The 26,109-nt window shown below is 44.8% G+C and overlaps 1 pseudogene; it reads left to right on the top strand.

Moving 5' to 3' along the window:
• Nucleotides 1–483: 483 nt before the first annotated feature.
• Nucleotides 484–26,109, top strand: part of LOC122197193 (isoleucine N-monooxygenase 1-like) — a 41,980-nt pseudogene continuing 16,354 nt past the window's right edge.

The raw sequence follows: 26,109 nt of genomic DNA on the forward strand, positions 1-26,109 counted from the left end.
CCATTTTAAACATGCATGCCCTTAGAACAAAGTTTTTTAAGACTTCAAATGAGATGTGTTCTTTGTTAGACCATATGTTTGTAGGGTCATCAAATTATTATGTAGACGATAAGGTCCCGCTTCCGTTTTTATTGTTCAGGGTATTTTTGTGATTCTTGAATCTTCATCAAATTTGGAAAAATATTTGGACTATATATCACCTAAAACATGCACCTAAGAGCAGATCATAACCATCGATCATCATACTATGCATCTTAATTCATGTATAACGTCTTAGCAATAATAAGGTCAACCCAAATTTTGTTTCCCATTCAAATGCATCTTTCTTGGTGTTCATCACTGGCTATTCTGGTGGTCAGCGTCTCAGCTATCTTCATCATCTTCATCTTCTTTTGCAAGTATGTTATCAACAAAACTACAAGAAACTAACCAGGATTACCACCTGGGCCAACTCATTTACCATTCATTGGTTGCACCATTCAAATGCTTCTAAATCGGCCAACTTTCTGATGGATCCATGTACAAACTCATGGACCAGTTTAATACCCCAATACTTTGCATCAAGCTAAAACCATCGACCCATGTCATTGCAGTCTCAAGTCCAAACCTAGCATGCAAATTCCTGCGAAAGCAAGATGTAGTATTTTCTTCCAGGCCTGAAACGTTATAAACTTATCTGGTAAGTCACGAGTATAAAACAACTATTTTTCCCCTCATGGGAATCAATGTAAGAAGATGAGAACAATCCTGATCCATGATGTACTCGCCCCACCATTGCACAAATGACTCCAACCTACACGAGATGATGAAGCCAATCACTTGCTTAGCTACATCTGCAATCAAATAGAAAAAAAGGATACCCTAACTGACGGTGGGTTAGTAAATATTCGAAACACGAGCCAACATTATTTTGGAAATTTGATAAGGATGATGATTTTTGGGACTGTAACATCCCAAAATTCAAGCCCAAAAATTTCTTTTTTTTTTTGATTAATTAATTCATAAAACATTCATTGGAAAGTATTGTAAAAACATGACATCTCCAAACCATGCGGAAAAATCATGAACAAATGTCATATCAGAGTACAATCCCAGAAAACACCATGCGGAAAAATCATATATGTGTGATGCCATGCTACGCCGTCGACTCATTCCCCTTAGACGAAGAGGTACCTGAAACCAAAAACTGAAACCGTAAGCACAAAGCTTAGTGAGTTCCCCCATCATACCACATACCATACAATACCATCGGTATCTTTCAACCGGTAATCGTCATCGATATCTTTCAACCGGTAACCATCATCGGTATCTTTCAACCGGTAATCGTCATCGGTATCTTTCAACCAGTAACTGGGGACTATTCCACCCCCTACCACTAGCATACAATAGTAGGTATAAGCACACATTCAGACATATTAGGGTACTGACCTACCCCTTGGTCCTACGGACCACTACCAGGGAATCTATCCCTATCATGCAACATATCATTCAGATATAACACATAACCAAACGCATATCAAACAAAGATAAATTATCACAATGACAATTATCTTCTAAATACTCCTCAATGGTGGGCCGGCATTGTGGCCTTAGACCCACCCCTACTGGATGGTAACTCACCTCATATTTGCTGAACTGTGCGGGAATCCTCTGACTGCTGTCGCGGCTGCTCCAGAAGTTCTCCGGATAAAATTCCCACAAAACACTTAGTCAGAAACTGACATCTACCCTTAGGGTAAAATGACCATTTTACCCCTTGACCAAGTCAAAGTCGAAGTCAACTTTCGGTTGACCTGACTCGCCGAGTCCTTATCCTTTCATCAGACCTCATACCCGTCTCTACTCGTCGAGTTAGGCGATGAATCGACGAGTTTTCCTTCTAAATGAACACTGACTGAATACACATCCGACTCGCCGAGTTGTATGAACAACTCATCGAGTTCATTATCGACTGATACTCATGTCCTGACTTGACTAGCCGAGTTGTATGAACAACTCATCGAGTTACTCTTCATCCTATGAACACGTTCTATCCTCGACTCGCCGAGTTGATGAACAACTCACTGAGTTCCATGAAGATTGCCTTGGACTCGCCGAGTCTGTTCATGCACTCGCCGAGTACCATGAATTCCCAGAACACTTTGCTTAGTCAAGAACGTTGGGTCACTCACCGGGACTCCTAAAAACCCTTCCACACTCAACTGGTGCTTACGACCCTCACTGATATGGGACCAAAACCCTTGGACTCGCCGAGTCCAAGAATGGACTCGCCGAGTCTAACATATTCCTTATTAAGAACTTCAATTTTTATGTACAACACTTAACCAAATGATAGATCCAGGCCCCTAAACTCGATCTAGCACGTAAAGTTACAAACTTTACGTGTATGCATGGGACATTAGAGCTTAAAAGGCTCTAGAATGGTTCTTTTGTTGCATGGGGCCTTCCTTGGTGCAAAAAGCAACCTAGATCTGACTTGTGGCTCATAAAATGACATGATACAGAAACCCAAACCCCCAACCATGTTTGCAAACATGGTTGGCCACCAAAAATGGCTCATAAAAGCCCTAAATCACCCCAAAGAGGGATGTAACAAACGAATGAGCAAGGTTCAGACTTTATACCTTCCAAAGACTGCAAATGATAAACCAAACTCGAATTCTTCAGTCCCCTCTTGATCCTTCTATGTGACAACCCGAAATTTCCATTTTGTACAAACTATATCACTTCAATAGAAGTTATAGCAGTCATAGTTAATTTTCAAAATTTTTAGTTTAAGTTTGAGTAATTCAGGGTTTACACTTCAGGAAATATCAGGAGAGTGGGTGCACTAGGGTTTTGTGCAACACTGTTATTCCGACACTCTATTATATTAGAGATCATTTTGGGAATAAAAATATTTTCTGCCAAAAATATCTCAGGACTATAAATAGAATTCTGAACCAAATTCTTTCATTATTCGCATTTCCAACTAGAGAAAAGCCATTTTCTCTCTCACGGATCTTCGGGTTTTTATACCAAAACATGAGTACCTCTTTCTAGTAGTGTTAGAAAGCTTAATATGTGTTTATAACATAATTTAGAAGGCTAAATCACTAGATTTAGGAGTTTACCCCCCAAGGTGTTCTTGGGCAGTAAACTCCCGAAACAAAGCCGAGACCGACCCTTGTGTTATGCTACTACCTTAGACTCATTTATATGTGTATTAGGGACATGAAATCAAGCAAAGATCACCCAAGTTTGGGAGTTTACGGCCCAAGAATATCTTAGGCCGTGAACTCCAAAATCATGCACAAAAGGGTGCTTTTAAGGCACCTAAAGCATTGGACATTTACTAGGAATTGTTCCCACTTAAATCAAGGACCAAAACACATCAAAATCACCTTCCAAAGTGAGTTTACGGACAAGACATGGTTCTTGGGCCGTAAACATGAAAGAAGGGCACCAAAGTGTGCCTATTGACTTCATATGCTTGGAATAAAAGCCTAGAACCTATACCACATGTGCAAGAGACTTGAAAGCAACAAAAACACCATTCCAAGGGAGTTTACGGCCGTAAACTCCAAAGGAAATGGCCTTGGTGCCGTAAACTCCTAAATGGAGTGTTTCTAGACCTTAAACCCTTCCAAGAATTTAACCACCAAGTTGGAATAATTCTAGGAATCATTTGGAACTTCAAAACACACAATACACCCATGGTTGGGAGTTTACGGCCGTAAACTCAAGAGTTTACAACTGTAAACTCCATGTGTATTGGTATATGAGGAGTAAACTCATATATGGGGTCCTTTGGAACCCTAAACACAAGTGCCTTGTCCCACAATAGCTTAGATGCAATCCTTAGGGCTTAAAACACTTATATAAAGTGTTTATTATGTCTAGGATGTCTTAACATTATCAATTAGTAATTTGAGACTAATTGAGTGCATATATGTGTGATTATATGTTCATTAGGATCGTAGTGTGTGTACAAGTCCTCACTTGACACCTAGCAATCCTACACCGTCCAGTTCATCCGAACCACCAACTACAGGTGACTTCATACCCCTTAATCAATGTTTTAAATGATTTTAAATGCTTTAATGGGGGGGGGGGAATACAAGTACAAAATAGTATGTTATTAAATCAATCTTATGTATTTTATAACTGTGTTTTCACTCTGTAGATTTCACATATTTCAAAAGGTGTCACATGAAATGGTTTTCTATCTTAAAATACCTTGATAACAAAAGTATTAGTTTTGAAATGTTTATTAAAATGACATCAAGTCATTCTTAATTATTGTTCAAAACTCCTAGATATCTTGCAAAACCAATATTTTTACATTCTTGAACTAAACTATGCATATACACTTATATTCTTATATATGTATTGATGTTATAGTTTACATCTGTCATTTAGTTTCTCACACCCTTGAGTAGTAAGTGTGTATAAACCTACTTGAACAACTAATTACCTTTCAGTTAACTACCATAGGGATAGTTAGAAGATATCAAATAATAATCCTATTACAAGAAATCACACAAGAGTCAGTTCATTCATGAGTCTTTACGAGTACCTTACCTGATACATGAGTACCTTTACATATGCTTACATGAACACATTACATGAATACCTTTACGTGGATACATCTACCTGTGTATACTTATATGAATACTTGAAACTCGATTCGTAAACATGATTTATTAGTACCTTCAGTAAAATCACTCCAGCCCATCGCAGTTCAATGGGAGTCAGTTACGGGACTAACCATTCTTGGAACCTATTGTTCGCTACAGAGGTTAATTGGACAATCTTCAGATGTTCATTAGGTTATCTATTTCGCTTATAGCGATGTAGAGTCAGTTACGAGACTAACCATTCCTGGAACCTATTGTTTGCTACAGAGGTTAACTGGACAATCTTCGGATGTTCATTAGGTTATCTATTTCGCTTATAGCGATGTAGAGTCAGTTACGGGACTAACCATTCCTGGAATCTACCGTTCGCTACAAAGGTTAATTGAACAATCTTCGGATGTTCATTAGGTTATTTACTTCGACTACAGCGATGTAAAGTCAGTTACGGGACTAACCACTCCCGGAACCTACTGTTCGCCACAGAGGTTAATTGAACAATCTTCGGATGTTCATTAGGTTATACCTTTCGCTTCAGCGATGTCGTGTTATCCCTGGTAACCCAAGGGTAATACTCTCATGGTTATATTTTCCTATTTACTTTATTTTGTGATATATTCACATAAACGATGAGTTAGACTACTTACTGTTTGTAGTAGTAAAAAAAAGGAAAAACAATCATTTTACTTACAAAACATTCGGGTCTTGGTAGAAGACTACATCTCAAACTGATAGAAACTAAGGGATTTTCTAGGGCTTTTCATACTTACATCAACATTTTCATTTAAAGGTTTACATGACTTTTAAAACAGCTTTTCAAGGAAAGACAATGACACTTAAATACTTATGAATTCACCAGCTTTAAAGCTGATACTCTCTTTCAAAATAACTTGTATTCTCAGGTCAACAGTAGACAGGTACGATGGCCAGGTTTTGAGAAGACGGAGCAGACAAGTCTCGTCTTTTATTTTGATTGTATATTTTTGGTGTCTTATTACAATGAAAGAACACACATGTATTAAAACTTTACTTATAATGCAATGGATGATGATGTTGCTTGTTTATTATATTACACTGTTGTGATACTGTACATGACGTCCTCCACCCCTAAACGTTTCCGCCGTTCGTGGTTTTGGGGTGTGACAGATTGGTATCAGAGCATTGTTTATAGTGAATAAAGTATATCAACCCATAAAAGATATACTAGCTATAAATACATCGAGATTAAAACACTTTGTCTAAGAGTTATACTTTTAAATAATAAAATATTTAACAAAGTATACGTGCCTGCATTCACACTAAAATCAGTGTCACAATGACAAGAACAAAAGTATTACGATTGTTGAATATCACAAGTAAGCCTGGGGATATATAGTCAGTCTTGGGAATGGCATAGCCTGATCAACTATGCTGGTCCAAGGAGTGATTAACATATGCCCAAGAATGGTTGTGATATGGCAACAAGTCTAAAAATTTACCAACACAACCATAAAGAATTACCATAGGGGTATTTGGTCTTACTGTAATTATCTTTGTCAGTTCGTCTATTTAGCTATTTCTTATACCCCTTTTCTCGTGTAGATTAAAATGGCTGGATTTCACCATGGCGATCCGTACTTCCCAAACCAAGGCAATGCTGGTTGGCTAGAGGCAGAACCAGAAGATGATCACCTAATCCCTTTGGATGATCACCATGCTGAGGGTTTTTCCGATAGTTCTGACTCAGAGCCTGAAGTCAACAACCTACCCCCAGCTGCTCAAAACCCAAACCTGAACCCCCGCCCTGTGTTTCAAGGACCCACGCCTCTGTGGGCCACTAACTTGGCTAGATGGAGCCAGGAACAAGGTCAGCCCATTCCCTACAATGGAGACCAAAGTTTCTACAACCTCACTGAAGGAGGTTCTGCTGACAGGGTCCTACCCATCATGGTTCGTAGAATTTCCAGAAACACTATACTGGGTCCGGCAACTATTGACCGGGTCGTGGAGATTGAAGCCAACTCTGGCATTAACGCTGTCCACATTCGCCAACTAGAGTCTGCTCATGAAAGGACTCTGGTCCGCAATGCAAATCTGTAGAGGGAACTTGCCGAAACTCAGGCTGAAGTTAGGGAACTTCGAGCGCAGCAAGTGAGAGCTGACAAGCGTATGAGGGACACGGAACGTCTACTGTCGGGATCAAGAACTTATGCCAGCAGTTCTCGTCGCCGATAGAATCTCTTCGACTCATCTTTTGGATATAACCTCGTCTATGTAAAACTTTGGTCTAATTTCTTGTCTTTATAAATCTTAGATCTGTTAGGTATTGATCTAATCTTAATTCTGTCAAAAATTTCCATCTTGGTTGATGTAAGGCCTACTTCTAGGCCATTTTTCCCGAACTTGTTACATCTGTAATTCCAGTATTATTGACAGATATCTAATCTTATGGAAATTATTATCCAAATGCTATCTTCTTCATTTAGTCATTCTATTCATTCTGTTGTTGGGCTATGGGGAGTTAGTCCATGAAACACATTCATTGTTCATTTATTCTTATCCATGTCGTCATCTTTTAAACGTATAGTTAAAGATGCCGCCACGCAGAAGTACAAGACGTAACCCAAACAACGACGCACCGATACCACCACCTGAACCTCTTCAACCACCTAATCCTTTCGATGCCAACATGTTCCAGGCAGCCTTCACAACGGCGGTTGCAGTTGTTGTGTCAGCAATCAATGCTCCTATCCCTAGTGGATCGGGATCAGGTGCACCTCCCTCCAACCACGGCGAAAGCCATGGACACTCTTGGGAATGCACCTACAAGGACTTCACAAACGCCAAACCCCTCAGCTTCAATGGTACTGGTGGGGTTATGGTGTTAAGGCAGTGGATTGAGAAGATGGAATCTGTCTTCGAGATCTGCAGATGCCAAGAAGGCAACAAGGTCAAGTTTGCAGCTTGTACCTTCTCTGACAGAGCATTAACATGGTGGAACAGCCATGTTAACTATCTGACCTTGGTGGTGGCGTATTCCATCGGCTGGGAAAAGCTGAAAGACATGCTGATGAAAGAATACTGTCCTCGAGGTGAAATACAAAAACTCGAGCAGGAGTTATGGGGTCTTCAAATGGTTGGATCCGACATCACGACCTACACAAATAGGTTCTGTGATCTATCGAACTTATGCCCTGACATGGTTGCTCTCCAGAGCAAAAAGATAGAGAGATATATCTAGGGACTGTCGCCCCAGATCCAGTCAAGTGTGATCGCTTCTAGGCCTATTACATTCGATAGCGCCAAGGAACTGGCACAATCTCTCATCGATCACCGGAAACCTCAGAACCCATCAATCCCTACACCCATACCCCAAAAGCCCAACCCCGACAACAACAAGAAAGGGTGGTCTAAGAGGAAAAGCGGGGCTTCGCAAGGATCCTCCAAGAGACAACAACTTGTGGCAATCAATGCTGCCACAGTGACTCCCGTTGTCCCTGCGAACCCCTTACCAGCAAAAACTTATGCTGGAACTCTTCCGAAGTGCACCAAGTGCAACTACCACCACCACGGACCTTGCAAGGAGATGCAGTGCTCTAACTGCAACAGAAAGGGGCATACAACCCGTGTCTGCAGGACGCCAACAGCACAGGCCGCCCAGGTGCCTAACGCCGGTATGGGCCAAGCTTGCTACGGTTGTGGCGAAGTGGGGCACTACAAGAGGAACTGCCCTAAAGCAGGGATGGCTAGAGGAGTAGGAAGAGTTATGGCCCTAGGACATGAGGAAGCAGTAGCTGATCCTACGATAGTTACTGGTACGTTCCTCCTCGATAACTCATATGCTTGCATACTTTTCGACAGTGGAGCAGAGAGAAGTTTTGTAAGTCACAAATTTGCACACCTGCTTAAACAAAAACCATGTGCATTAGATAAGTCATTCATGGTAGAAATGGCTAATGGGGAAACAGAGAGTACAAACTGCATATACGTAGGTTGTACCTTAACATTAGATAGCCATACTTTCAAGATAGATCCCATGCCAGTCCCAATTAAATGTTTCGACGTTATCATTGGAATGGATTGGTTGAGTCTTCTTCGTGCCGACATTATGTGCTTCGAAAAAGCAGTTCGTCTTAACCTTCCTAACAACGAAACCTTAATTATCTACGACGAAAAAACTAGTACGAGCCTTCGCATCATTTCGTGCATTTAAGCCCAGAAGTGTTTGCGAAAGGAGTACCATGCATTCCTCGCACACGTCGTCGATACCATTCAAGAACTGAAAGACATCCAGAACATCCCAGAAGTACGCGACTTCCCCGACATATTCCCAGAAGAACTTCCCGGTTTACCACCGCAACGCCAAGTTGAGTTCAGAATCGACTTAGTGCCAGGAGCTACCCTAGTAGCCAAATCTCCTTATCGACTGGCACCGGCCGAAATGCAGGAACTTTCCAGTCAACTTAACGAACTTCTCAAGAAGGGATTCATTCGACCAAGCTTCTCACCATGGGGAGCACCGGTCTTGTTTGTCAAGAAGAAGGATGGATCGTTTCACATGTGCATCGACAATAGAGAACTCAACAAACTTACCATTAAAAATCGTTATCCCTTGCCCCACATTGACAATTTATTTGATCAACTTCAAGGAGCCAACTACTTCTCAAAGATAGATCTACGATCCGGATATCACCAACTACGAGTGTTAGAGGAGGATGTCCCCAAGACAGCCTTCCGAACTCGTTATGGGCACTACGAGTTTGTAGTGATGCCGTTCGGATTAACTAACACGCCCGTAGTATTCATGGATCTGATGAATAGGGTGTGTCGTCCTTACTTGGATCAGTTCGTCATCGTCTTCATTGATGACATACTCATCTACTCTCGAAGTAAGGAGGAACATAGCCAACATCTCCGTAAAATCTTAGAAACATTGCGGTCGGAGAAGCTCTACGCGAAGTTCTCCAAGTGCGAATTTTGGATTCGGCGAGTCGAATTTTTGGGCCATGTTGTTATCGAAGAAGGTATACACGTGGACCCTTCCAACATTAAGTCCATCGAGAACTGGTCAGCACCAAAGACACCTACTGAAATTCGTCAATTTCTAGGTCTAGCTGGCTACTATCGCAGGTTCATTCAGAACTTCTCCCGCATAGCAAAACCTCTTACGACACTGACCCAGAAGGGCGTAGCCTTTGACTAGGAAGAGAAACAAGAAAGAGCGTTCCAAACGCTCAAACGAGGCTTGTGCACCGCACCAATACTGTCCCTCCCCGAAGGGATAGAAGACTTCGTGGTCTATTACGACGCATCAAACCAAGGGCTCGGATGTGTTCTGATGCAGCGAGGTAAAGTCATAGCCTATGCATCGAGACAGCTAAAGACACATGAGGTTAACTACACCACCCACGATCTGGAACTAGGAGCAGTTGTGTTTGCTCTGAAGATCTGGCGACATTACCTGTACGGTACAAAAAGCACGATCTTTACAGACCATAAGAATCTGCAACACATTTTCGACCAGAAGGAGCTCAACATGAGACAACGACGGTGGGTCGAGCTACTCAGTGATTACGAGTGCGATATTCGTTATCATCCGGGTAAAGCCAATGTAGTAGCCAACGCCCTAAGTCGGAAATAATATTATGGTCGTAGGGTCAAATCTTTGACTATAACCATCCATTCACACTTGTCAACGCAAATAAAGGAGGCTCAACTCAACGCTTTGAAACCTAAAAATGTGGCTGGTGAATCCCTTAAAGGGATGGATAAGAACATATAAGTCAAGGGTGGCGGAGCCTTATACCTCATGGATCGGATTTGGACACCGAAACACGGTGGCTTCAGAGACTTGGTCATGACAGAAGCTCACAACACTCGTTATTCCGTCCACCCGGGTTCAGATAAGATGTATCTGGATCTTAAAAAGTTATACTGGTGGCCTAACATGAAAGCAGACAGTGCTACCTTCGTGAGTAAATGCCTTACTTACGCAAAGGTCAAGGTCGAATACCAGAAACCCTCTGGTCTTCTACAACAACTGGAGATACCAGAATGGAAGTGGGAGCGGATCACTATGGACTTCAAAACCAAGTTGCCCAAGACGACGGGTGGACTTGATTCCATATGGGTCATCGTCGATAGATTGACCAAGTCTGCGCACTTCCTACAGATCAAAGAAACAGACAAGATGGAGAAACTCACCAGAACTTACATTAGGGAGATTGTAAGGTTGCACGGTGTTCCTTTATCTATCATCTCGGACCGAGATAGTAGATTCACTTCGAGGTTCTGGCAGTCATTACAAAGTTCCCTGGGAACTAGGCTGGACATGAGTACAGCCTACCATCCACAGACCGACAGGCAAAGTCAGAGGACTATCCAAACCTTAGAAGATATGTTGCGTGCCTGTGTGATTGACTTTGGAAAAACTTGAGATACCCATGTACCCCTTGTTGAATTTTCCTACAACAACAGTTATCATACGAGCATAAAGGCAGCTCCATTTGAGGCCCTCTATGGCCAAAAGTGCAGATCCCCTCTGTGCTGGGCTGAAGTAGGTGATACCCAGTTAGCTAAGGGACGAGTTCCCGAAAGCACTCTCACGGGTCCGGATATCATTCGGGAAACGACGGAGAAGATCGTTCAAATTCGTGAACGACTGAAAGCCTCTCGAGACCGACAGAAAAGCTACGCTGACAAGCGTAGGAAACCATTGGAGTTCCAGGTGGGCGACCGAGTCCTACTGAAGGTCTCACCCTGGAAGGGCTTCATACGCTTTGGGAAGCATGGAAAGCTCAATCAAAGATACATAGGGCCTTTCGAGATTCTCGCGAGAATCGGCCCTGTGGCTTACAAACTCAATCTACCGCACAAACTCAGTAACATACATCCTACCTACCACGTCTCGAACTTGAAAAAGTGTCTGTCCGATGAGACTCTTGTTATTCCACTCGACAAGATCGAGATCAACGAGAGCCTCAACTTCATGGAGGAACCAGTAGAAATCATGGACCGAGAGGTCAAGCAAACAAAGCAGAGCCGTATCCCGATAGTGAAGATGCGCTGGAACGCAAAGCGTGGACCGGAATTCACTTGGGAATGTGAGGATCAGATGAAACTGAAATACCCTCACCTTTTCGCTTAGTTATTTGTAACTTCTTAATTACTTAAATTCTAATTTCGGGACAAAATTCCTTCTAACGGGGGGATGATGTGACAACCCGAAATTTCCATTCTGTACAAACTATATCACTTCAATAGAAGTTATAGCAGTCACAGTTAATTTTCAGACTTTTTAGTTTAAGTTTGAGTAATTCAGGGTTTACACTTCAGGAAATATTAGGAGAGTGGGTGCACTAGGGTTTTGTGCAACACTGTTATTCCAACACTCTATTATATTAGAGATCATTTCGGGAATAAAAATATTTTCTGCCAAAAATATCTCAGGACTATAAATAGAATTATGAACCAAATTCTTTCATTATTCACATTTCCAACTAGAGAAAAGCCATTTTATCTCTCACGGATCTTCGGGTTTTTATACCAAAACGTGAGTACCTCTTTCTAGTAGTGTTAGAAAGCTTACTATGTGTTTATAACATGATTTAGAAGGCTAAATCACTAGATTTAGGAGTTTACTCCCCAAGGTGTTCTTAGGCGGTAAACTCCCGAAACAAAGCCGAGACCGACCCTTGTGTTATGCTACTGCCTTAGACTCATTTATATGTGTATTAGGGACATGAAATCAAGCAAAGATCACCCAAGTTTGGGAGTTTAGGGCCCAAGAATATCTTGGGCCGTGAACTCCTAAATCATGCACAAAAGGGTGCTTTTAAGGCACCTAAAGCATTGGACATTTACTAGGAATTGTTCCCACTTAAATCAAGGACCAAAACACATCAAAATCACCTTCCAAAGTGAGTTTACGGCCAAGACATGGTTCTTGGGCCGTAAACATGAAAGAAGGGCACCAAAGTGTGCCTAATGACTTCATATGCTTGGAATAAAAGCCTAGAACCTATACCACATGTGCAAGAGACTTGAAAGCAACAAAAACACCATTCCAAGGGAGTTTACGGCCGTAAACTCCAAAGGAAATGGCCTTGGGGCCGTAAACTCCTAAATGGAGTGTTTCTAGACCTTAAACCCTTCCAAGAATTTAACCACCAAGTTGGAATAATTCTAGGAATCATTTGGAACTTCAAAACACACAATACACCCATGGTTAGGAGTTTACGGCCATAAACTCAAGAGTTTGCAACCGTAAACTCCATGTGTGTTGGTATATGAGGAGTAAACTCATATATGGGGTGCTTTGGAACCCTAAACACAAGTGCCTTGTCCCACAATAGCTTAGATGCAATCCTTAGGGCTTAAAACACTTATATAAAGTGTTTATTATGTCTAGGATGTCTTAACATTATCAATTAGTAATTTGAGACTAACTGAGTGCATATATGTGTGATTATATGTTCATTAGGATCGTAGTGTGTGTACAAGTCCTCACTTGACACCTAGCAATCCTACACCGTCTAGTGCATCCGAACCACCAACTACAGGTGAGTTCATACCCCTTAATCAATGTTTTAAATGATTTTAAATGCTTTAATGGGGGGGGGGGGAATACAAGTAGAAAACAGTATGTTATTAAATCAATCTTATGTATTTTATAACTGTGTTTTCACTCAGTAGATTTCACATATTTCAAAAGGTGTCACATGAAATGGTTTTGAGAAGACGGAGCAGACAGGTACGATGGCCAGGTTTTGAGAAGACGGAGCAGCCAAGTCTCGTCTTTTATTTTGATTGTATATTTTTGGTGTCTTATTACAATGAAAGAACACACATGTATTAAAACTTTACTTATAATGCAATGGATGATGTTGTTGCTTGTTTATTATATTACACTGTTGTGATACTGTACATGACATCCTCCACCCCTGAACGTTTCCGCCGTTTGTGGTTTTGGGGTGTGACATTCTATGCTCTTCCTTCTTCCTTGAGAACAAAACTCACAACTATCACTCGAAAAGCCTTAGATCTTCACAAAAACGGCTAGGGTTTGCTATGAGGAGTGTTTGGGAGCATAAAGGGGGAAAGGAGGCTGCATAAGGTCGTTTAAATAGGGTGAAAACCCCCGGATTAGGGTTTTTGCCCAAATAGCGGCCACTCGCCGAGTCCGGGACTCGACTCGCCGAGTTCGCCACTTAAACCCCGCGCCTCATCCCGCTTTACTCGGCGAGTCATTCCTTCGACTCGCCGAGTCCAAGGCCAATAGTGCAAAAAAAAAGAAGATTTAATAACAGAACACATACCAAGAACTAGGTGCTACAAATCTCCCCCACTTATTTTAGACTTCGTCCTCGAAGTCTGCCGCTCGATCCTGAAACAACTCGGGGTAGTGCTCCATCATCTCATCCACCGGCTCACAAGTCCATTTCGACCCCTTCCGGTGGTGCCATTGCGCCTTCACGAGTTCTACTCTTTTGTTCCTCAGATCCTTCGACTTTCGGTCAAGGATCGCTACAGGTTGCTCGATGTAATTCTGGCCGCCATCAACCTGAATGTCCTCCAAGGGTACCACCACCGTATCATCCACTAGGCACTTCCGCAACTGAGAGACGTGGAAGGTGCTATGGATCTGACTGAGCTCGGCTGGTAGATCCAGCCGATACGCCACCTTGCCCACCCGGGATACAACTCTGAACGGTCTGATATACCTTGGGCCCAACTTGCCCCGCTTCCTGAATCGGATGACGCCCTTCCATGGCAACACCTTCAGGAAAACCATATCCCCGACCTGTAATTCCAGGTCTGATCGACGCTTATCGGCGTAACTTTGCTGCCGACTCTGAGCAGTCTGAAGCCTGCTCTGGACCTGCTGAATCTTCTCTGTCGTCACGAGCACTACTTCGGTGATCCCCATGACTCTCTAGCCAAACTCGCCCTAACATATCGGGGTCCTACACCTCCTCCTATATAACATCTCGAAGGGAGGACGGTAGATACTCGCAAGATAGCTATTATTATACGAGAACTCCGCCAATGGGAGGTAGGTATCCCAACTACCTCCAAAATCTAAAACGCATGCCCGCAGCATATCCTACAGAGTCTGGATGGTCCGCTCTCTCTGGCCATTCGTCTGCGGGTGAAAGGCGGTGCTAAAATGCAGACGAGTACCCAGCTCATCGTGAAACCTATTCCAAAACCTGGAAGTAAACCGCACGTCTCTGTCTGAAATTACCGAAACTGGCACTCCGTGTCGCGCCACCACCTCCCTGATATAGATATCGGCCTATTTCTCGGCCGAGATGATCTCCTGAATCGGAATAAAGTGGGCGCTCTTGGTCAATCGATCCACGATGACCCATGTCGAATCCATCCCCCGCGCGGTCTTGGGAAGCTTCGTGATAAAATCCATCATAATATCCTCCCATTTCCACAACGGGATATCCAACAGCTGCATCTTGCCGTGAGGTCTCTGATGCTCGGCCTTGACCTTCCTGCAGGTCAAGCACCGCTCCACGTACCATGCCACATCCAGCTTCATGTAGGGCCACCAATAGTCTAGACGAAGATCCCTATACATCTTCGTCACCCCGGGATGAATGGAGAATCGGGACTTGTGGGCCTCCTCCATCAGGACCTGGCACACTCCTCCATGATAAGGGACCCACACCCTACGGTGAAGAGTCAATAACCCTCGGCTACCATAGTCGAAAGAGGAAACTTGCCCCACAATCCGCTCACTCTTCCGATGTTCCTCCTTCATAGCCTCCTGCTGAGCCTCCCGGATCCACTCCAGAAGCGGAGTCAACACTGTCATCCTTAGATAGATATCCCTGATCGGTGCTGCCTTGCAGCTAAGCACATCGGCCACGACATTGGCATTCCTTGGATGGTAGAGGATCTCACAATCATAGTCCTTCACCACATCAAGCCACCGATGCTGCCTCACATTCAGATTTGGATTGTCCATGAGATACCTCAAACTCTTTTGGTCCGTGTAAATCGTACAACGAACCCCATAGAGGTAATGACGCCAAATCTTGAGGGCGAACACCACAGGCCCCAACTCCAAATCATGTGTCGGGTAGTTCGCCTCGTGAGGCTTCAGCTGCCTCGACGCGTAGGCGATGACATGCCCTCTCTGCATCAATACCGCGCCCAATCCTGCAATGGGTGCATCGCAGTACAGAACAAAATCCTCCGTGCCCTCTCGCAGGGCCAAAATTGGTGCCTCGCACAATCTCTGTCTCATCATCTCTAATGCGGCCTGCTGCTCAGACCCCAGCGATACACCACCGACTTCTTAGTCAGTCGGGTGAGCGGGACTGCTATCTTGGAGAAGTCCTAAATGAATCTCCGATAGTAGCCTGCCAATCCTAGAAAGCTCCAAATCTCAGATGGAGACCTCGAAACCTCCCAATTCATCACGGCCTCTACCTTGGCCGGATCTATTGAAATCCCGTTCTGGTTGACAAGGTGCCCAAGAAACTGCACCTCGCGCAACAAGAACTCACACTTGGAGAACTTAGCATACAAGTTCTCCCTCCTCAAAGTCTTTAGAACCTCCTGCAGATGCTTCTCATGCTGCTCCTGCGTCTTGGAATAAACCAGGATGTCATCAATAAACACTATCACAGACCAATCTAACATCGGTCTACACACGCGGTTCATGAGATCCATGAACGCAGCAGGAGCATTAGTGAGCCTGAAAGGCATCACCACAAACTCATAGTGGCCATAACGCGTCCGAAATGCAGTCTTCTGCACATTCTCCTCTCTGACCCTCATCTGATGATACCCTGAACGCAAATCAATCTTGGAGAACCAAGATGTTCCATGAAGTTGGTCAAAGAGGTCATCAATCCTCGGGAGTGGGTAGCGGTTCTTCACCGTTACCTTGTTCGGCTCCCGGTAATCTATACACATCCGATGCGCCCCTCCTTCTTTCTCACAAAAAGAATCGGGGCTCCCCAGGGTGAACTGCTCGGTCTAATGAAACCCTTGTCTAACAGCTCCTGCAGCTGTGTAGACAACTCCTGCATCTCAGGAGGAGCCAACCGATACGGTGCCTTGGCTATCGGAGTCGCACCAGGAACTAGTTCGATCCTGAATTCCACTTGTCGTTCCAGAGGTATCCCAGGCAACTCCTCGGGGAATTCATCCGCGAACTCCCGTACCACAGGTACATCATCCACCGCCGCCCTACCCGTTTCCCGGATATCCATAATATACGCGACATAACCTGCGCAACCCTGCTGAAGGTAACGCCTAGCTCTCGCGGCTGAACATAAAGTTGGTCCTCGTTGTGGCCTCTCGCCCTGAATCACCAGCTCTCCGCCACTTGGGGTCCTGACCCGCACCAACTACTACGCGCAGTCGATCACTGCCCCATTAGGGTTGAGCCAATCCATGCCTATAATCACCGTGTTCCCACGCAATGGAATGGGAACCAAGTCTACCAGGTAGCGCTCCTAAAATACCTCAGCACACAATCTCGAAATACCGTCGATGCCCGCATCGAACAGTCGTCTGCAATCTCTACCTCTAGAGGGCAATCCAACATGCCCGAAGACTCGGAAAATCTCTTGCTAAGCGCAAGAGACACAAATGACCGGGTAGCGCCCGAGTCAAACAATACCAGAACCGAGATGCCGTTCACATGGAACGATCCTGAACAGAGCACATATCAATAACACAATAACAACAAAAAGAAGATCAGCGGGAAAGAATCATACTCGTCACCACACCTGGTGCAGCGCGCTCCTCCTCGGCTATCAGCTGAAATGCTTGGCTCCGCACCACTGGAACCTCTACCTTGACCTTCCGGCTATCTGTAACCTGCGCCGTCGCTGAGACCGGCGCTGCCGCTGGCACTGTTGCTGACACTGCTGTCAATCTCGGGCAATTGGCCCTTTTGTGGCCCCTCTGATTGCAATGGAAGCAAATCAGGTCTATCATCTGTACCGCAGGGGCGGGGGCAGCACAATACCTGCCAAAATTCCCCACTTTGCCACACTTATAGAAGCCCGAACCCGGCCCAGTGCGACAAGCTCCCTCGTGTGACCGACCGCATTTCCCACAGCGGTCCCTTCCTGCCTGGCCTTTCGGCCTACCATCAGATCCCTTAGGCTTCATCCCCAAAGCCTCAATCGTCAGCCCCTCCACTGCCTTCCTCTTCTAGACATGCTCCAGATCAGTCTCCCTCTCCCTAGACCTGGCAATCATGGAATCCAAAGTAGGGCAACCTCGCCCTAACACATCGGGGTCCTGCACCTCTTCCCATATAACATCTCGAAGGGAGGACGGTCGATACTCGCATGATAGCTGTTATTATACGAGAACTCCGCCAATGGGAGGTAGGTATCCCAACTACCTCCGAAATCTAAAACGCATGCCCGCAGCATATCCTCCAGAGTCTGGATGGTCCGCTCGCTCTAGCCATCTGTCTGCGGGTGAAAAGCGGTGCTAAAATGCAGACGAGTACCCAGTTCGTCATGAAACCTCTTCCAAAACCTGGAAGTAAACTGCACGTCTCTGTCTGAAATTACCAAAACTGGCACTCCGTGCCGCGCCACCACCTCCCTAATATAGATATCGGCCAAGTTCTCGGCCGAGATGCTCTCCTGAATCGGAATAAAGTGGGCGCTCTTGGTCAATCGATCCACGATGACCCATATCGAATCCATCCCCCGCGCGATCCTGGGAAGCTTCGTCATAAAATCCATCATAATATCCTCCCATTTCCACAGTGGGATATCCAACGGCTGCATCTTGTCGTGAGGTCTCTGATGCTCGGCCTTGACCTTCCTGTAGGTCAAGCACCGCTCCACGTACCATGCCACATCCAGCTTCATGTAGGGCCACCAATAGTCCAGACGAAGATCCCTATACATCTTCGTCGCCCCAGGATGAATGGAGAATCGGGACTTGTGCGCCTCCTCCATCTGGCCACCAATAGTCCAGACGAAGATCCCTCTCGCAGGGCCAAAATTGGCGCCTTACACAATCTCTGTCTCATCGTCTCAAATGCGGCCTGCTGCTCAGTCCCCCAGCGATACACCACCGACTTCTTAGTCAGTCGGGTGAACGGGACTGCTATCTTGGAGAAGTCCTGAATGAATCTCCGATAGTAGACTGCCAATCCTAGAAAGCTCCGAATCTCAGATGGAGACCTCGGAACTTCTCAATTCATCATGGCCTCTACCTTTGCCAGATCTACTGAAATCCCGTTCTAGTTGACCAGGTACCCAAGAAACTGCACCTCACTCAACCAGAACTCACACTTGGAGAACTTAGCATACAAGTTCTCCCTCCTCAAAGTATCTAGAACCTCCCGCAGATGCTCCTCATGCTGATCCCGCGTTTTGGAATAAACCAGGATGTCATCAATAAACATTATCATAGACCGATCTAACATCGGTCTACACACGCGGTTCCTGAGATCCATGAACGCGGCAGGAGCATTGGTGAGCCTGAAAGGCATCACCACAAACTCATAGTAGCCATAACGCATCCGAAACGCAGTCTTCTGCACATTCTCCTCTTTGACCCTCATTTGATGATACCCTGAACGCAAATCAATCTTGGAGAACCAAGATGCTCCCTGAAGCTGGTCAAAGAGGTCATCAATCCTCGGGAGTGGGTAGCGGTTCTTCACCGTTACCTTGTTCAGCTCCTGGTAGTCTATACACATCTGATACGACCCGTCCTTCTTTCTTACAAACAGAATCGGGGATCCCTAGGGTGAACTGCTTGTTCTAATGAAAGCCTTGTCTAACAGATCCTGCAGCTATGTAGACAACTCCTGCATCTCAGGAGGAGCCAACCGATACGGTGCCTTGGCTATCGGAGCCGCACCAGGAACTAGTTCGATCCTGAATTCCACCTGTCGTTCTAGAGGTATCCCAGGCAACTCCTCGGGGAATCCGTCCGCAAACTCCCATACCACAGGTACATCATCCACCGCCGCCATACCCGTTTCCCAGGTATCCATAACATATGCGACATAACCTGCGCAACCCTGCTGAAGGTAACGCCTAGCTCTCGCGGCTGAACATAAAGTTGGTCCTCGCTGTGGCCTCTCGCCCTGAATCATCAGCTCTCCCCCACTTGGGGTCCTGACCCGCACCAACTGCTACGTGCAGTCAATCACTGCCCCATTAGGGTTGAGCCAATCCATGCCTATAATCACCTTGTTCCCACGCAATGGAATGCGAACCAAGTCTACTAGGTAGCGCTCCTCAAATAACATCAGCACACAATCTCGAAATACCATCGATGCCCGCATCGAACAGTCGTCTGCAATCTCTACCTCTAGAGGGCAATCCAACATGCCCGAAGACTCGGAAAATCTCTTGCTAAGCACAAGACACACAAATGACCGGGTAGCGCCCGAGTCAAACAATACCAGAATCGGGATTCCGTTCACATGGAACGATCCTAAATAGATCACATATCAATAACACAATCACAACAAAAAGAAGATCAGCGGGAAAGAATCATACCCATCACCACATCGGGTGCAGCGCTTGCCTCCTCGGCTGTCAGCTGAAATGCTCAGCTCCGCACCACTGAAACCTCTACCTTGACCTTCCGGCCATCTGTAGCCTGTGTCGTCGCTGAGATCGGCGCTGCCGCTGGCACTGCTGCTGACGCTGCTGTCAATCTCAGGCAATTGGCCCTTTTGTGGCCCCTCGAATTGCAATGGAAGCAAATCAGGTATGTCATCCGTATCGCAGGGGCGGGGGCAGTACAATCCCTGCCAAAATGCCCCACTTTTCCACACTTATTGCAGCCCGAACCCAGCCCAGTGCGACAAGCTCCCTCGTGTGACCGACCGCATTTCCCACAGCGGTCCCGTCCTGCCTGGCCTTTCGGCCTACCATTAGATCCCTAGGGCTTCTTCCCCGAAGCCTCAGTCGTCAACCCCTCCACTGCCTTCCTCTTCTGGACGTGCTCCAGATCAATCTCCCTCTCCCTAGCTCTGGCAATCATGGAATCCAAAGTAGGGAAAGCTGAAAAACTAACATGCTCCCGAATGTCAGCTCCTAGCATGTCATGGTAGCGGGTCCTCCTCATGTCCTCATCACCCGCATACTAGGGCACTAGCAATTCCTTCTCCCGGAACTTGGCGTGATCTCAGCCACAGTCTCCGTAGTCTGCCTCATATCTAAAAACTCCCTGGCCAGCTGCTGAAGCTCCACAGCTGGCGCAAACTCCGCCCTGAATCTGTTCACAAAATCCGACCAACTCATAGCCTCAACAGCTGAGGCGCCCAATGAGTCGCCAACAGACTTCCACCAATCTCTAGCCCTGTCTTGCAAGCATCCTGCCGCATATCGCACCTTCGACTCCTCAGGTTAAAAGCTCATCAGCTGTGCAAACTTAATGTCTGCGATCCATCTCCTAGCAGCAATGGGGTCTTTCACCCCATGGAAATCTGGCGCACCACTTCCTCGAAAGTCCTTAAATGATAGTGTGCGCGTACCTATCTGGATAGACGTCTTATCACTCCTGAATGATCGGAGAAGATCCTCCATCAGCTCAACAATCCCCTCCTTGATCGACCCGAAAATGATAGTGGTCGACTCAGGATGCTCCTCGTGGTCTCAAACGCGATGAACTCGCGTAGCCCGTCATCAACCTGCTCGGATCCCGAACCCGAGCCCGATCCTGATCCTGATCCGAAACCTCCTGCTCCAAGTCGTGTGGTTACCATACTGAAAACACACACATAAATGTCAGGATCATTGTTGGGTTTTGAGCATTCTAACACTCCTATGGTGTGCATGCAACCCTATAAACCATGGATCTATGTTTTCTCTATTACACATGCAAATAAGAATTTTCCAAGGCTTTAATCCTAACTAGCATATTTTGAAGCTCTTATACTACAAAGTACTAGTTAGATGACATACCTTTTGATGTAGCTTGATGTCTTCAAGCTTTAAGATCTTAGCCCCAATAGTGTGGAAGCCTCAAGTGGAATCACAAATCACCAAAACACCTTGGAAGACTTTAGAGAATATGGATACTTGGTTCTCTCTAATGAAATCGGCTAGCCCTTCTTAGTGTACCCACAGTAGTGCCCATTTCACCAACCAAGGACATCTTTATATAGTGTGGAGGATTAGGGTGAAACCCTAATACCCATGACCTTTCATTTCCTAGGATACATGGGTTAAAGCTCCATCGACTATCCATGAAGACTTAGCCCAACCTAAATGAACTTGGCCCACTACACATATATATCTAAGAGTCCATATTTAATTAGTTCATTTTGATCACTTAATTAATTATAAATTAATTCTTGATCAATACTAATTAAATAATATGATTATATTAATATATTAGAACTTATAATATATTAATATAAATCATAAAGATACTATTCTCAAAATACTATCCATATAAATTGTGCCGGTGAAGTGGAACCCAAATGGACCATGTCGGGTCGGGTCAAGTACATACCAAATATAGTTATGGACTTAGACATTAATCCAACAATCATACATATACTCAAGAGTTCTAACACGCTCCCCAAGGTTCCCGATTTCATCTACGCCCTCCTTGATTTGAGTACGGGTCCTCTGTTTTCAGTAGTACGGGCCCATACTACCTTCCATATCTACCCGTGCTTTCCTCAAGGATTGCTTCTTCTTCACCAGGTCCCTTTACCGATACCCCTTTCCACTAACCTCATCCTAGGCTTCCCTAGGGCACTCTCCAACTACTCTCTGCCATCAATTGCGCAGGAGTCCCTACCATTTCCCCTTAACTAGCTTGCAGGTACTGTTACATATCCGCTCCTTAGTTAGTTGGAAATAGCCAAAACCCCTATAGCACAAAGAAAGCAGCATTCGTGCGTTGAGTAACCAAATCAGACATAACCTATACAGGTCATCCTACTACTGACTAAACAGCCCTAGCATATAGCTCATACAACAGGCATATAAGGCATCCTCCTAGATCCTTAACCCTAACTAGCATGCGATTATCAGAATCATATATCAGGCACACAAGGCATCTTCCTAGATCCTTAGTCCTATTCTAGCATGCAATTCTGAATCAAGCGATATAACATAACATAACATGTATGGGTATCTTGGGGAAAACTTACTTGAGCCAGGTCGGTCACACGCATCACACGCCTTGTCTTTCGTAAAATCCTTTCGCTTAGATTTTTAGAAAACCATTTTATTGCCTAAATCTTTTAGCCACTCAGTTTGAGTCCAGACACCCCCGAGGGCGTGTCCGAATCCCTCAAACCAGGACTCTGATACCAACTTGTAACATCCGAAAATTCAATCCCAAAAATTTCTTTTTTTATATGTTAATTAATTCATAAAACATTCATTGGAAAGTATTGTAAAAACATGACATCTCAAAACCAAGTATCGTATCCGAAATCCACAACCATGAACAAATGTCATATCAGAGTACAATCCCAGAAAACACCATGTGGAAAAATCATATGTGTGTGATGCCATGCTACGCCACCGGCTCCTTCCCCTTAGACGAAGAGGTACCTGAAACCAAAAACTGAAACCGTAAGCACAAAACTTAGTGAGTTCCCCCATCATACCGCATACCATACAATACCATCGGTATCTTTCAACCGTTAATCGTCATCGGTATCTTTCAACCGGTAACCATCATTGGTATCTTTCAACCGGTAATCGTCATCGGTATCTTTCGACCGCTAACTGGGGACTATTCCACCCCCTACCACTAGCATACAATAGCAGGTATAAGCACACATTCAGACATATCCGGGTACTGACCTACCCCTTGGTCCTATGGACCACTATCAGAGAATCTATCCCTATCATGCAACATATCATACAGATATAACACATAACCAAACGCATATCAAACCAAGATAAATTATGACAAAGACAATTATCTTCTAAATACTCCTCAATGGTGGGCCGGCATTGTGGCTTTAGACCCACCCCTACTGGAAGGTAACTCACCTCGTATCTGCTGAATTGTGCGGGAATCCTCTGACTGCTGCCGCGGCTGCTCTGGAAGTTCTTCGGCTAAAATACCCACAAAACACTTAGTCAGAAACTGACATCTACCCTTAGGTTAAAATGACCATTTTACCCCTTGACCAAGTCAAAGTCAAAGTTAACTTCCAGTTGACCCGACTCGCCGAGTTGACTCGTCAACTCGCCAAGTCCCTATTCTTTCATCAGACCTCATACCCGTCTCTACTCGTCGAGTTAGGCGAGGACTCGACGAGTTTTCCTTCTAAATGAACACCGACTGAATCCACATCCGACTCGCCGAGTTGTATGAACAACTCATCGAGTTTATCATCGACTGACACTCATGTCCTAACTTGACTCGCCGAGTTGTATGAACAATTCGTCGAGTTACTCTTTATCCTATGAACAATTTATGTCCTCGACTCGCCGGGTTGATGAACAACTCACCGAGTTCCATGAAGATTGTCTTGGACTCGCCGAGTCCGTTCATGCACTCGCCGAGTACCATGAATTCCCAGAACACTTTGCTTAGTCCAGAACATTGGTTCACTCCCCGGGACTCCTATAAACCCTTCCACACTCAACTGGTCCTTACGACCCTCACTGATATGGGACAAAAACCCTTGGACTCGCCGAGTCCAGGAATGGACTCGCCGAGTCTAACACATTCCTTACTAAGAACTTCGATTTCTGATGTACAACACTTAACCAAATGATAGATCCAGGCCCCTAAACTCGATCTAGCACGTAAAGTTACAAACTTTACGTGCATGCATGGGACATTAGAGCTTAAAAGGCTCTAGAATGGCTCTTTTGTTGCATGGGGCCTTCCTTGGTGCAAAAAGCAACCTAGATCTGACTTGTGGCTCATAAAATGACATGATACAGAAACCAAAACCCCAAACCATGTTTGCAAGCATGGTTGGCCACCAAAAATGGCTCATAAAAGCCCTAAATCACCCCAAAGAGGGATTAACAAAAGAATGAGAAAGGTTCAGACTTGATACCTTCCAAAGACTACAAATGATAAACCAAACTCGAATCCTTCAGTCCCCTTTTGATCCTTCTATGCTCTTACTTCTTCCTTGAGACCAAAACTCACAAGTATCACTCAAAAAGCCTTAGATCTTCACAAAAACGGCTAGGGTTTGCTATGAGGAGTGTTTGGGAGTATAAAGGGGGAAAGGAGGTTGCATAAGGTCGTTTAAATAGGGTGCAAACCCCTGGATTAGGGTTTTTGCCCAAACAGCGGCTACTCGCCGAGTACGCGACTTAAACCCCGCGCGTCATCCCGCTTCTACTCGGCGAGTCAGTCCTTCGACTCGCCGATTCCAAGGCCAATAGTGCAAAAATAAAGAAGATTTAATAACAGAACACATACCAAGAACCAGGTGCTACAAATCTCCCCCACTTATTTTAGAATTTGTCCTCGAAGTCTGCCGCTCGATCCTGAAACAGCTCGGGGTAGTGCTCCATCATCTCATCCACCGGCTCCCAAGTCCACCCCGACCCCTTCCGGTGGTGCCATTGCGCCTTCACGAGTTCTACTCTTTTGTTCCTCAGATCCTTCGACTTCCAGTCAAGGATCGCTACAGGTCGCTCGATGTAATTCAGGCCGCCATCAACCTGAATGTCCTCCAAGGGTACCACCACCGTATCATCCACTAGGAACTTCCGCAACTGAAAGACGTGGAAGGTGCTATGGATCTGACTGAGCTCGGCTGGCAGATCCAGCCGATACACCACCTTGCCCACCCGGGCTACTGTTGGATAAGGTGTCTAAGTCCATAACTATTTCGGGCTTGTACTTGACCCGACCCGGCATGGTCCATTTGGGTTGCATGGCACCATACAATTGGATAGACTAAATGAGAGAAATAACACTTGGAGATTATTAATATATTATAAGTTCTAATATATTAATAATATTATTTACTTAGTTGATCAAAGAATTAATTTGGAATTAATTAAGTGATCAAAGGATAACTAATTAAATATATGGGTTGGTTATGTAAATCATCCATATCTTGTATAGTGGGCTAAAAGGCTCCATGGATTATCAAGTTGGGTTCTACCCATAGGATGCTCCATGGATGCTCCATGGGAGTTACAAACCCATGGGTCATGGAAATGAAGAGTCATGACACATTAGGGTTTACATGGTGTAACCCTAGATGTGCCAACACTATATAAAGATCCCATCTCCACCAAAATCGGCTAGACATAAGAAACTAGAGGGCTTGGCCGATTTTGAGAAGTGTGTGTTATCTCAAGAGTCTTTCCAAGAGCATTTGGTGTTGTGTGAAGCATTTGAGGCATCACACTTGGGGTGCTAGGCTCACAAGGTCTCAAGGAACACAAGCAACAACAAGGTAAGTTATTCTATCTATGATTCAAGTTAAAATTGTTCCCCATGTATGCTAGATAGGAATATAACCTTGGAATTCAACTTTGCATGATAATTAGACAAACATAGATCCAAGGTTATTAGGGTTGCATGTACACTTAGG

Source organism: Lactuca sativa, chromosome 3 (assembly GCF_002870075.4).
Source record: "Lactuca sativa cultivar Salinas chromosome 3, Lsat_Salinas_v11, whole genome shotgun sequence".
NCBI lineage: Eukaryota > Viridiplantae > Streptophyta > Magnoliopsida > Asterales > Asteraceae > Lactuca > Lactuca sativa.